The 14,869-nt window shown below is 38.4% G+C and overlaps 1 protein-coding gene across 6 annotated transcripts in view; it reads right to left on the bottom strand.

The window, feature by feature from the left end:
- MYO3B (myosin IIIB) overlaps nt 1–14,869 on the bottom strand; it is a 207,507-nt gene that overhangs the window by 22,158 nt on the left and 170,480 nt on the right. The gene's annotated exons all lie outside the window — the stretch shown is intronic.

The raw sequence follows: 14,869 nt of genomic DNA, 5'->3' as shown, positions 1-14,869 counted from the left end.
CAGTAATACTCGTATCACACAGAGGTAGCTGTCACAGACTTCTGGAAGCTTGTTTTCTCAAAGGCAGAACAATTCAGATGTGCCTGTACCGAACATCCTGGCTTCAGGAAAGGTGCAAAAATGGCCAATAAAATGATAGTGCATGCAGCAAAAGATCTGGCTGAGTGTGGATAAGATGGTTGTGTTGAGCACTGCTTTGAATGAGTTTTTGTTCTTGAGTATTGAGTTTACTCTGAGATTCTGCTTTGCTACCTTAGCTGCTCAGCTGACTCAGCTCAATAGCGCTTCCCAATGACACTGATCTACAGCAAGTACTGGAGCCTAGCACACAGACCTCTAAACATGAGGTTTTACACAACCTAGGCTTTCAGAAGGAATTTCTACTACCTAGAGATGCCTATTCAGGCAGAGCTGGGAGCCGCTGGGAGATTAACCTTATTTTACAACCAGATTGGAAACCATAACCCTAAGGAAATACAGGCACAATCTTGGGAAGCAGCACGTTCTCTAGGATGAGCATCTTCTCAATCCAGCTCTACTAATTTGAGTTCAGCTCTAAGTAAAAGCATTCTGGTGGACTTATTTTTCTCCTGGAAGATGGCTATAAAGCTGTCAAACTCTGAGATGAATATGATGGGGATCTGGGCTTCAGATCTCCAATTCCCCCACTAAAACCAGCAAAGATCTTTTAAGCCCATAGGCAGAAATTAAGAAGTAAGCTAGAGGACACGGACAGGGGTTATCCAGACAGTAAATACAAAAGACAAGGAAGGATGTGAAGAAAGTATTTAAGCCCAGAACCACGATAAAATCCTAGAATAAACTTCTGCCCAGTGAATTTCTAGACGGCACTAACCTAACCTTAACGCTGATCCAAGCTGAACTTTATTATCTGATAGATACAGAGCCAACAGTGCATTCTAAACATACCCACACAGGTATGATACACACTATGCTACAGGAATTAAGAGTCTTCTCTCTTTGGGAAATCAGCCTGTCTTGAAGGGTAAAGATAATTATCCCTCTTCCAATCACCACCACTTGCTCTTCCCCAGCTCTGAAAAGGGCAGTGAAGGCTTTTCCATGGCTACTAGAAACTATTTCAAAAACTAAACCAAGATGGAGCTGAGAAGGTAACGGTATGGGGAGGGAAGGAACGGCAACTCCTGTATATGTATCTCCAAAACTACTCATTGTGCTAGTTATTTGCCTCTCTTTGGTTCTTGCTCTGTAGGCCAAAATGTTTCCCAACACAAACTCTATTTATTTGGTGACTATGACACCTCTATCAGAACACGAATCAGCATCATCAGTGTGTCAGCCCGTGCTGGTGATAAAGAGTGATGCCTGCCAGTCTTCCCCACTATAATGTTTACACTACTTACTCTGTTTTAAAAAAATACGTGAACTTGACACTAGCTGCCTTAGACCATCACCAATACTTGAAAAAGTCATCTGTCTTCTTGTTTGATATTTGGAAATACTTAAAGAGTTTGAGGAAAGTATTTTCATGGAATGTTTGATGTAAAAAAATGCTCCAAGGCAGATAGATTTTTTCAGTTAACATTTCAAAATTGCTTCAAGACTGGATGAAGGATCTGTGAAATACTTCCATGTTTTAATTTTCCAGCTGGAAAATGAAAGTCTATTTAATATTTAAAAGGTCCTTTACAAAATACACAGAACTATTAAAACACTACCTGGGCTATTCTGCAGGAAAGGGCACAGAAACAAACACACTTGGAATACAAGGCCCTGTAGCCACTCAGCAATCAAAACTTTGATGAGCATAACCACATCCTTCCTTCCCAGGGAGGTTGTTCCCCACAGAAAGCACAGAGCCAATGCACTCTCACCAGATATTTGAAATGACAATTGGGGAAAGAAAGCATCAACTCACCCAGGACAAAGCTCAGCTTCTTCTAGATGGACTGGGGCTGGTACTTGTGTGAAATCATCCTTAAACTGACTGTAAAGAAGAGGCACAGTATGCAGTTGCTGCCTCTACCTAATATTTCCTAGAAGAAGACAAGAAGCAGATGGGTCTATATCCCCACTCATCATCCGGCTGATTGGCTTTACATACAATGGACTACATTTTTCCCAATCATCAAATTTCCTCTTGCATTGAGAGGGCAGCTCCTGGATAACTTTGGTCCATGTATGTGTGGAACAATTGGTACCTGCTTGATGTGTTGCTGCACCATTTGCTCTAGAATGGAGTAGCAGTTTAAAAGCAGATGGAAGGTTGCAGAAGAATTGTGATTTGTTGATCCACTGACAAAACAACTTTGTCCTGACCACTCTGATCTGGCAGAAGGGAACAGCAGCAACAGTGGAGGTTTATTGAACCTTCAGAAGATTTGCTGTATCGTGATGACTACTTGCTATAGTTACTACAGAAACACACAGGAACCACAGACCTACAGGAAAGAATTAGAGTAGTGCACAAGACTGAGCAAGATACAGCATTTCAGACTCCTCTCCACTCTGGCAGGCTCAGCTGCGTGTCAGACAGCTTTGGTGTATACATACTGTTCAAGCCACAAATGAGGAAAAATCATTACTTCTGTTATTCTCAGGTCTTTTTCAGCCTGCTACAGCAAATGATGCAGTTTATTCTCTCATAAGACTATGAAGTACTAGCAAAACTTGTTTTAGCTCCCCCTGTTTATTTTTCTCATATTTCAAAGGTAACCCTTCACTGCAAGCTCACTCCTCTGCTAAAAGTGTATCCCCATACTTTGATACTTATAACAAAGACTTAATGGAGAACTGAAGGTCTACAGACTTAAGAGATCATGATGCACTAAATGTATCTCACGTGTCTTGCTAAGCCTAATTTGTCTGCATGGAGTGTGAGGCTGACACTGCACTAAAGCTTCTAGTTCCAGTGCATCCGAAGCCAGTTTTTTGAGTACTTGCTATCCTGCTGAGAGCACACATCCCAAGGCACTTTCACCTATAAATTCCGTAACAGTGAAATACAGAAATCCAGTCTAGCCCAAAGACATGACAAACTTATGACTCATCTTGACCACTCTTACCTGAAGTTTTCTGTGAAGCTGATGACATTTTCTTCACCCACTGTTGCAATCTGCATACAAGAGTTGATAAAAATCTAACAGGGTTCCCACAAATTGGTCTATTTTAGAGACTAGCACTGCTGCAGGCAGGTATGCTTAGGCAAGTTGGATACTATCTGTATTTCAGCTTATTGGATAATGAAAGGGAATTTCCTTGTTAAAAGCTGGTAGTAGTTTTCAGTTTTAGAGTCACCTGAGATGTTTGGACAGACAGGGATACTGCAGTGATCCTGCAAAGTACTATGAAACCAGAATTTGGCCTAGCACATAAACGCAGCCTCACAGTTAGAATCTGTGGCTGAAAACTGTTAATTCTTAAATTCTTTGAATCAGATCTTAACTTTGCAATGACTACTTTTTCATCTGCATGCAAGATTTTAAAAATAGGACTGGTGTTTCCTTTAATTAGTATTTGATACAGTATTAATATTCCTATTTATCTTCTACATGCCATATGGATTAAATTCTCATTACTTTTGATCTTAATACTTTTAAAATATGTAAATCAGCAGACAGACACCCTCTTTAAAGCAGTGTTTGCACACCACATCTATTATTGCCTTGGGCAATTGGAAAATATCTGCATTGCTAAAATTCCAGAATTGTGAGGAAATCTTGAAAAATCAGATATTAAACTGATCAATCTAGACAAATTATATAATGACTAAGTAAACTGCAGTTCTTTAGATTCAGCTGTACCTAAAAATGACATTAAAAGTAGCCAAAGACCATTACAGAACATGTACTTAAAAGGGCTCAACTAAGCTAATGTCTGGAAGAAGAATGTTTTCACAGGTTGAGCTAGTTCCAGATGCAATCAATGCCTTACTTTTTTGAAAAATTTACCTGTAATTTCAGGCATTAAAAATGATTTGTTTTCAAGTTTACAGAAGATACTGTTATCTTAATTAATCTCTTATTTTTCCAACACTATAGCACACTGCTCACGAAAAGATTTGCATGTATTTCAATTTATCTAAATACTATGGTTGAGCAGAGAGGAGAAACTTATGGGACTCCAATACAAGCAACAGGCAAACAGGATACATGGGACTGACCTCTCAGTTCACTCTGTAAGTAATCTCTGATGACATGGGAAGCATTTGGATTTAGTGTTGAATGAACACGGTTCATGAATTGAAACAAGTCTATCCAATCATTTTACATTTGATCTTCCCATAATATATAATAACATTCTTGTAGCTAGGCCTGTTAAATCTCTCTGCCTACATTATACTGCTGAAGTGTATGCCTGAGAGCTTTCAGAAGAAATTAAGAAAATACAGCTGTGAAAAACAGGGCTGAGTCCTGCCATGCTCTGATGGAGAGGTGGAGGGAGGACACTGCAGCTGCAACCACACTGCATGCCCCAGAGCATGTGAGCATGGGTTATCCATTCACTGCCTTTCAGCCCTGGAAAATCTGTATTTGTTGAGAAATGCCACATGAAAAACTAATGTTCTAATGTTGAAAAAATAAATAATAAATTGCTCTTCAGTATCAGAAAAGGCATTTTCAGGGAAACTGGGCACTGCTGGGCCAATTTAGTCCCTCTTATTTTTATTTTTTCTGATCTCATCTAAAACCCACTCAGTCTATGGGACCTTCTTCATTGTATTGACTAAGCTCTGTATATGGGCCAGCAGCTTGGCAGTGTGATGTACTTCTGGCACTTTGCGTTTATTTTGATTATCTTAGGAACCTACAGGACTAAATACTGGTGTTTATTCAAATGTCACCCAAAAGAAAAGAGCACTACTCTAATTTAATCATGAGGCCATGTTTGGCAGGGTTCATACCAAAGGAAAACCTAAACCTGAGCTCTTTAAACCTATGCTACAATGGTTGTATATAAATCAAGACTTCCCTGGGTGCACACCAAGCAGAAGGTCCACAGCCTGCTTCCTGAGAAAGCAATGAAAATTTCCTAAGTGGAAGAAACAGAAATTTGGCCTTTGCTCTGAACAACAGTTTAGTTTAAGGCCTAGTCTGCATTAGCAAATGCTATCAATGCATTTATTTCTTACCATCATCTGGGTTGATAAAAGTCCTCAGAGCTAGAAATATTACTTTTCCTTTTTTTTTTACCAGAACAATTCATTCCATCTGGTAAACTGCTTTAAGAACTGCTTCAAGATGCCTTTCCAGCAAGGAGGTTTGCTGGCATACATCTGCAGTACAGTTACATTTTCAAAGTCTTCTAATCGCAGATACAGCCTAACTGGCCAGTTCTGTGCATGGTAGTTTCTCCAGTGAGGAGACTACTAACTCTGCTGAATTAAAGCAGACTTTTTTTCAGATGTCCTCCTGCATAAGACTACACTAAAAATACAACATTTGTTTCACAGAAATCTGCAGGCTATAGTCTCACACATACACCAAAAAGAAGGCACATTGGTGTCTTTAAACTTCCAGGAGTCTGACAAGCACCACAAATATGATTCTGAAATTCCTATGCAACAAAATTAAAATGTTTTCTCCAAGTTATTAGCAAAGGCATCATTAGTAGGGTATTAGTGATCTAAACCGTAATTGTACATCCACAGCTATACTTAGAATAACTAGATGACAAAATGTCTTAGAAGTAATTTAAATGTCCCCTTTAAGTGTCTCCATGACATTGTAGGGCACAATGCAACACTTAGTTACTGCAGCTTAAATGCTTTATGTACTTACATCACAATTATTATTCATTACTGTTTCGCAACGCATATATATTACCTCCATCTTAAACATGAAACATATGAAGTAGGAAACTCTGTTCACAGCCATGCAGTTGCCTACATTGTGCAACCCAATTTACTTTTCAAGTTGTACTATAAACTTCTAATTGTAGGCAGTCATTTAGAATCCACATTTCCATCTTTTTTTTCGCATTGAATGGTCTTATTTAGGTAATGATTATTATGGACTTTAAACAAGATGTGTGGATAACCACTGCTGTACCCTGAAGTATTGGGCCCTTCATCATCTGCCTCTGCCTCTGACTGCAGCATTTGTTATATGCAGGAGGAGGAGATGTTGCACACAAGCCCATGGAACTCTGTTAATAAATCAAGGATCTCTTGGCTACTGAACTCACAGCTCTGTTCTCTAGTTAGTTCACAAGTATTTCATATCAAAGGGATGCAAATGTGAAGGTTTAGAAATAAAGGAGTAGCTTTCCAATTTGAGGCTAAATAAAAAGCCTGACAAGCAATACCATTAATAATCTGTATCACTTCTACCCAGTCTCCCTGAAACTTAAGCACAATACTCCACAGTGGGACTCCACTTTCGCCTCCTCTGCTCCAGGTAGGAGACTTACTTTGTTCAATGATATAGCACCTACAGAAACCGTACCCAAGTATTTCATGAAAGTGACCCATTAAAATAAATTCAACCAGCTATCACAAGCAAAACTTTGCCTCACCTTCCATTTTTTTCATCAGTAGGATGTGAAACCTCCTGCCTCCTTCCCTGCAATCCCACGTTACACAGCACATTCATGTGAAAATAATCTTGGACTATCCTACTGGAAACAGCTTCATAAGCACCTCTGCAAGTATGAGCTGAACTCTGTAGGCTTCGCATGACGATGGAGTCACATTGAACAGGTGGGGGGCTGCAACCTACTCCAAACTCCCATGGCTGGTCCGTTCTCTTGGTAGACAAGTGCTGAAGCCAACTACTTCCCCAACTCCTCTGAGACATTATATACCCACCCTGAAGCAGGTAACGGTACAGCGACAAAATGTAGACTATTTTGATGGGCCACACAAGAGAAAGGACAGTTCTCAAAAGCTCTCACCCTCCTGACCCAGCAACACAGGCCGCACATTCACATGAGAATAAGGCACAATCAGGGTATCATATTAACAAAGTCTATTGTTTTCAAACAGCTAAACTGTTTTAGATTAGTGATGACTTCTTTTCCGGTGTCCTAGTAAAAAGGGGGCCTTGTTTCAGTTCTAGATCACTCCTGGCAAGTCAGCTGGGAACATGCAGAACACAATGTACACCAGATTCCAGCACACTGCTGCCTTCCTGCTCTGAGGTTTGTCATCAGCTTACATGAAAACAGGCATAGGCCCATCCCAGCAAAACTTGTTTTGCTCAGTTTGTTTTTGTTTCAAAAGGTCCTTCAGGGGAAAGAATCTGGTCAAAAATCCAGCCACAATTCAAATTGTTTATATAAAACACACTTGGGGCTTCAATCTGTGGGAGCAATATTTTTAAATGTTTGTGTTTTTTGTTTCTGATTTGTTGTTCTTACTCAATGTTTTGATGTTGGTATGAATAAAGCCAGACAAAACCCCAAGCATTAGTTTAACAAATGTAAGCCAGATACAATGGACTAGATTTACAGACCAGCCATGCTTATTCATGGTGTAGCATAAGGATGCATGACAAAGTTGAACATAATAGGCCCAATTTACAGTTGCCCTGAGGCCTCTTCAGAGAACACCCCTAGCACAGAAGGCCTGTTTGCTGCATGCAGTGCCAGCTCTGTGTCTTTGTTCCTACTTCTCCCAGGATAGGAATCATTCTAAGGCAGGGCAGCACAAACCTGAACAAAAGCCACTTGGATAAAAGGCTGCAGTCCTTGAGGAAAAAACCACCCCTCTCTCTTCTCCCACGTCCTCTCCTTTTTCCTGGTTTCAGTTACGGATGTTGAACTGGAGAAACCTCGGCAGATACGGGAACATCTTCCCCTGCTACACCTTCTCAGAGGTTACGAGAGACATTTGCACCAACCCAGCACCTGTAATCTTCCAGTTAGCTTGCAAAGGAAATGGTGGACACAACCTCTTTTACAGTTAGATTCAGCTCTCCAACAGATCATATGTACCAGGGATAATTTTCAGAACTCAGCTACCTCTTGAACATCAAACTTGGGAGCCAAGTTTCCAAGGCAAAATTTGAAACACTCACCAGGAAATGACAGTCATTTAGGGAGTTACTGAATGCTTTGGAAACTGTAGTTCTGTTTTTTTCCACCCAAAAATGACTTTTGGAAACTCTTAACAAGCTGATCCAAAATTCTACTGACAATGCATCCTGTAATGTTTGTCTATTACTTTGCTGGTAGTAATGTTCCTCCAGTCAACCCAAGTTTACATGTGGTTACTTTTCAGTAAAAATTCAGTATTTCCATGTTAGGGAACCCTTGAAACTTTCTTTGGCTCAGTTTTACCCTTCTCATCACTTTTTCAAGCATGCTGTTCTGAGTTTGGCTATTTCTGACTACAGTAAATGGAACTGCAAATTTGAAGGCAGCCAGTGAAGTTCTTATTGCTGAGAATTCTTATTTGAAGAATGTATTTGACAATACTGAGGGAACATGCATGTCATCTGCCACTTCTTTTATTTTTTAACAGAGCATAAGAAAAATCACAAATATATGGTTTCTTCCAAAGTCTTACTGTATTATTTCTTCATTAGCTACAGGCTTTAACCAAAGACCAATCTAGGACACATTTCCTCTTTCAGCAACAAGGGATAAAATATCTTGATAACCCACTGATAAAGGCTGACCTTAAACATTGATCTTAAATTCTCTGCAAACTCAAAAAATAAATCTGGCCCTGGTTCTCAGAAGCAACTATCAATTCAAAAGCTGTTTGTTCTAAAGAATCATGTCCAGAAAGCAAGGCACACCTTGTTCTGCTTCAGATGACCCTGCATAGTCACAGAACTTCAAGAAGAGATAACCAGCCACACCACAAGAAACTCTAGAAGAGCATGAGCTTGACTTAGAACTCTTGCCAAAATTCCAGTACATTTGGAAACTTAGATAAATGCAGAAAGTCATAGGCTAATGAATTCAGGCCTGACTCTAAATACCCCTGAATTAAAAAATGTTAAACTCTTGCTTAGGTCAAACATTGAAAAAGGAGATGGACACAAACACAGGAATAAAAATAAACATTAGTAAATAAAACTGAAAAATTCTTCAGTCCTTTTCTGCAAAGACAAAAACGGCCTGAAAGCTAAGGTTGACTCACTTAAACCCAAACTATTTAATTTATGCTTTCAATGACCCTCATATAACCCACAAAGAAAATTATGGTGGAACTTAACCCAATGTGCATTAGCAGTTTAAAAGTGATTTATTTAGATCTTGTTGAGATCATCAACGTTTTTACAAGTGTAACTTCGAAAAGGTAGAGAGTACTATAGTTCTATGGCTGCACTGCATGGGACAGTGAAATACACAGTGTAAAACTGTAAGTGCTAGAAGTCCAGTGGGGGTAATCTCAATTCCTCTTGTCTCAGTTAACTTCTGCAATGTTGCTCTAAAGCTGAGTGAACTGCTTAACTGATTGTGATATTTGGAGTCTTGTGTTCTACCTTGTCTCTTCTCCTGATGTGACATTATGTACAGACATATTTTGCTCTCTTTTCTTTTTGTTTGTTTTGGATAGCCTCCAGAATTCATAAATAAGAAATAAAAAAGGACCACTGAAGAAAAGGTTGTATTACACAAGGGAAAATTTCTCTTATTTCATCTGGTCTGTTCTTTATCTTCAAAGATTTTGGACCAATTAATGCTCCACCCTTTCAGAGACACACACTTCCTAAGCATAATGAAAAACTATGTTACAAATAATTATGTAAAATGTTGCAAACTAATGATGCATTGATATGGGCACTACTGCAAAGGAAACTGTTCGTTAAGTATTACCCTTCAAAAAGATTTTGCCTTTCAAAACAGAGCATGACATATACCTCTCCTACAGCAATAAAGTGATCTACTTGTTTCAAATGTTCTAAAGCTAGAATTAAACTTTTCCCTGAAAAACTTCAGCAACCAGATATGAGAAAAGCAATGCTACAGAAAGCAGTAGTACATTTCACTGACAAGGCTACCAAGCATTCTGTTACTATTGAAACTAAACTCTTTGTTTTTTCCCCCACTACCTTTTCTTCTCATCCTCTTCTTTGTCCTTTCGCTATCTATCCTACTTCTCTGCATGGATTTTTTTCTTTGATGGTATATTCCTTCTCCACTCCACTTTTGGCTTGTTTTTTACTCAGTGTTGTCTGTTCATGTCCCTTTTCCTATATGTGAAGTTCTGCATGGTTTCATCTGTCATGGACAGTGTCTTCTGCCCTACTGATATACTCTGTCTAAGAAAAGGTTAGGTTGGTTCTTCTTTCCCTTTTTCCTACGTGCCCTTTCCCTCACCCCCCCACCCACCCCCTTCCTCTTTATTTTTGGAAACAGGCAGTTAGAAGGAAGCCAAAGAAGTCAATTGCCCATCCTTGCGAGTCACACCACAAACCACTACGATTCTACTAACAAGTTATAGGATTTAAGCTACAAAGTGACTAGTACTTACTGCTTCTCTGACTGTGCACATTTATATTTTGGGTGGGAAGAGAAGAAGGAGTTTTGTGAATTAACAGTGATTTTCTTCAATGTGTGTCAATGATTAACGTGCTGTGTGGTACTGCCATGTAGGCAATCTTTGAATTAAAAACTGTAAGGCTGCAAGTTGCTTATGATGATGAAATATGATAATAAAAATCCTGCTTCATCTGCAGTGCCCTGAGATATGTCTGCCTGTGGCTGTGATGACTATGTTCTTCTCAGTGAATGTTTTAAAACAGACTACAGTTTGCAAATAAAAATATCTAATCTACTCAAGTAAAATTTCATTTTTCTAAAGCAGTTAAGCTCCTTTGGATATGAGGCCGAGGAATTCACCCTTCTTGGGCCCTAAATCAATGATAAAAAGGCACAAAGAATGAGCATTGATGCAGCAGGCAGAAAACTGATATATACTACAGACTCGACTTAACAGCTGTTCTGAATACCATTGCAAGGGGCAGACCCTTATGAGGAGATTAAGAGCAGTACTACTTCCAATTTATCAGTTTCTTACGAATGAAAAACTAATTGGAAGCACATGGACAACAACAGATGAAAGAAATTGATATCACTTTGTCTCAGTGTGACAAGCAAAATATGAGAGGTGAGCCCAAAATGGAATCTTATACCTGTGCCCTTTTGGGACATTACAGGAGACAGGATGCAGATCTGAACTTCATATATATTCACCTGTTTCTGAAAACAAATCAAAGATCTTTGTCACACAAATATCCCTTTTACCAATTTTATCTATAGCAGCTGGTTGCTCCGAATTTTTAAAACTACACCCATATATGCTGCTACTCAAATCAGCTCACTTTTTTTTCAGAGCTGCAGCAAACTTTTTTTGGTTTTTGCACATAAGCCTTTTAAAATCCATGAGCTTACTGTTATCCATTTGATAGTCATGCTTTTTATCATAACTAAGAATATGCAGTAAAGAACAGCATTAAAAGAATGTAGAAAAAACAATTGCACCACTTTGCTGGAGGGCATTTGTGTTTTTTGCAAATCCCAGTACTACAAAAAGAGGCTGGAACAAAGTAGTATTTTTTTCCTTACTTTTGTGTGTGCATGAGCAAACGTAAGCACACTGGTGGTAGTCCCAAGAATAGCACTACACTCACAAAGCCACAGACAAAGAACTAAAGACATACTTCCTAGCCTATAAAGAAAAAAGCTAGCTGCAGCTGAAGGTAAAGAGCTGGTATAGCTCTCCAACCTAAATACCAGGTAATCACACATACTCTCCGTATTGGATTCCTAACAAAATGTAAGAGTCGGATGAGGAAGGTGACCGAGTCTTCTATGGGTATTCTTGACGCTGTTCAGCTTGTTAGCTATGTCTGCTTTCTCCCTATTAGACTTAGCCCGGCTGCTCAGGCAGACCAACATGGCAAGCAAAAGGTTTTACCTAATAATTAGATAGTTGTGTTTCCTCCCTTCTTACACTGTTCATTGTTTATGTTTCTACATAAAACATGGATTTGTACCAGGCAGGAAAAACCTTAAAGACAAAGAATGGGTACTAAGATACTTTAGGAAAAGAAACATTAGAATTCATAAAACTGTTCTTTCATATACATTGTGTTGTGGCTAAGAAACACTTTTTTTTCTGCCTGAGCACACATAGAAAAGGATCTTTCTCCCATTGGCAGCAATAGCAATACTTATTTTGGTATTCTTATCTTCCATTGGGGGAGAGGTGTTATAAGCAGGGAAGGTGGGAGTGTGGCATTATTTTTCTGGTGTACTGCCAATGTCAGCTAACGCATGAGCACAACTGGCTCCCAATAATTCTCTCCATAAGCAAGGAAGATCCTCAAGAAAGATTGTCCTTGCCTGGGGACAGAAATGAGCTCTGCAAGCTCACAAGTGCTGCTACAAGCTAGTATTTGCTATTGCTGTATTCAACTTAACCGTTATAATCAGCTGAGGTTATCCATGAGGGAACTAAAATATAAAATACTTCTAGTGAGCAGAGAAAAGTAATGACAGACAGTAGAGGAATACAATCATTGTCATTAGCAGAGCTCATGAATAACTGATACAAGATAATTTCTTTCCACCTAAATACTTCACAACCAGTTCCTGATTTACTGAATAAAATACTATTTATCAAACTGTATCTATGAGTAGCTTGTAGTGTCTAGATCTTCACATATGTGGTTGCAAATATTTTGCCCTGAGGATCTATCCTTTACTTGTCAGAGACATTACTTTTCTTTATTCACATTGATCAGCCATGCAAATTATATACCGTGGTTTGGGTTTCTATTAATCTGTATATGATTTTTGGCAGTTAATCACAATTCACCAGAACAATTACCCAAACTAGAATACAGAAAAAATCTGAACACATGCAAAGTATATAAGATTTTGAAATCTAAACTTTTTTCAGAAATTAATTTTTTATGGTACTTTCTGAGCTATCTCAGGTCTGTCACCATCACATTAATTATGTTACTGCTCTTACCATCATGTTTTCTCTTCATAATATCTGTGAGGAACTGTAAAAATGCAAATCATTCAGGAAAACATACAGTGTCTTCTAGAAAGATCTGAAATCCAACTATTACTACTTAGCTGTGGGCAATTCAGCAGAGTGAATTCACATTTTTAAATATCAGCAAAGAATGAGAAATTATTTGGTAACATACAGCTAGCAGATGAAATCATAACTCTAGAAAAGCCAATAATAACCATTTTAGCCTTTTTCTTACAAAATAACCTGAAGTAAAAACAAGGGTTTTTTTACCTCAAGTTTTCTAATAGTGGGGGAAAGTTAAAAAATTCTGAATTGTCTCTTTCTTTGCAAAACACAAAATATAATTTGTGAAAATATTATTATAGTTATTCTCTTAGGAGAGAACTTTGTGTGTACTCTCAAAGCTCTATACCTACCATACTTTATCCTAACAAAGTTTACTTAGATAAAATGGTGTGGTTTTTTAGAAACAGAGGAGTAATGAATTAGGAACCATGCTATTTGTCCGTGTAGATAAGTCATCTGAGATTTGCTGCTGGTTCAGAGCACTAGTAACTGTGGCAAAATCATAAAAATGAGGCCAGTAGAGAATATTTTGAGAGATTTCAGGCAATAACAACAGAACAGTAAAGTATTGCATAATAAAAAGCTTAACTACCAACAAAGAAATGGCAAAAAGAAGTGCTCAGGCAAACCTGTATATCATGATAGAAAACCTGTATGCCGTAACAGAAAAAGCAGGTGAACTGCAGCTTGGATCAGAAACACAGTGCTAGACATTACATGTTAAGAGAAGAAACTGAACCCTTAGTAAAATTTGGGGGTTTTGACACAGCATTATTGTGTATATATTATTAATGTATTAAATCTCTCATATTTCTTACTATTATTTTTCATTACTTCAATGAGAGAGATTTGCAGTCTCTTATTGCAATGCAGCCATTATGGGCTGAATTTTAACTTGTTTTACATAGAACAAGTACTGAGCTGTCTCTGGAGAACTTTATTGCATTTTATCTGTGCAGTTTACTTGCATTTTATTTTATCTCTCACCTTTGATACTAATCAGTCAAGGTGGCAGGTCAAATCTTTTTGCATTGAAAACAACCACAATAACCAATCCAGAAGTAAACCAGCCTATAATGAAATTCACTGCCTAGGGCTAAACACACAGCTAACATGTGTTTAACAAATCAAAGCTTGTATTTATCACTTGTCACTGTTTGTGTCTTTGTCTGTTGGAAAGGAAAAAACAATTAAGAAGCTGAGCAGTAAAGAAAAACTTAAGAACAGTCCAATTTCTTTTCAGATTTGTTGGTCTGTTACTTTGGCAAAATGCAGTCTGAAAATCATGCCACCACAGAGTAGTAAAACGTTTAAAAGAAAGCGTCTGTGGGTGATCCAGTTCAGAATACAAACATCAGCAGCAGAAGTCTCAGGTGAAAACTTCATAGAAGGCTGAGAGAAGTTCAACTGACTTCACTTATGTTTGCAGTCAGATTTGCTGAATCCACACTGGAACTACATGGTAAAATACAGAAACCGAGGTACCATGTTTCTCACTCTAATGGTTAGTAAAGGTAACAGGCTCCTACCCAGCACAAACCCAGAAAGCAGAAACTCAGGCTTCTGATGGGATGGGAGGCAATGGTCCCTCCTGGGGCCTCCTGCAGGGTCCCACCATGGGCAATGCAATGCACAGTAACAGGCTTACTTGCACCAACAAAATCCATCTGCATAAATATGCAGCCTCACAACCCTGGAAAGGTGATTACCCTTTCTTATAATAATATAATCAATAATAATGATTGCTTTGAGATGTAGCTTTCTTTTCAGCTTATTTTCTCAAGAGACATCCTAAAAAATATCTTCTTCCTATGATTTCTACTTATACATTTGTAAGGTAAAATGAATGATTTGGAAACACCATTTCTGTTT

This window comes from Falco rusticolus, chromosome 8 (assembly GCF_015220075.1).
Source record: "Falco rusticolus isolate bFalRus1 chromosome 8, bFalRus1.pri, whole genome shotgun sequence".
NCBI classification, from domain to species: Eukaryota; Metazoa; Chordata; class Aves; order Falconiformes; family Falconidae; genus Falco; species Falco rusticolus.
The sequence above is the reverse complement of the archived record's forward strand: the minus strand, read 5'-3'. Positions and strand labels throughout refer to the sequence as shown.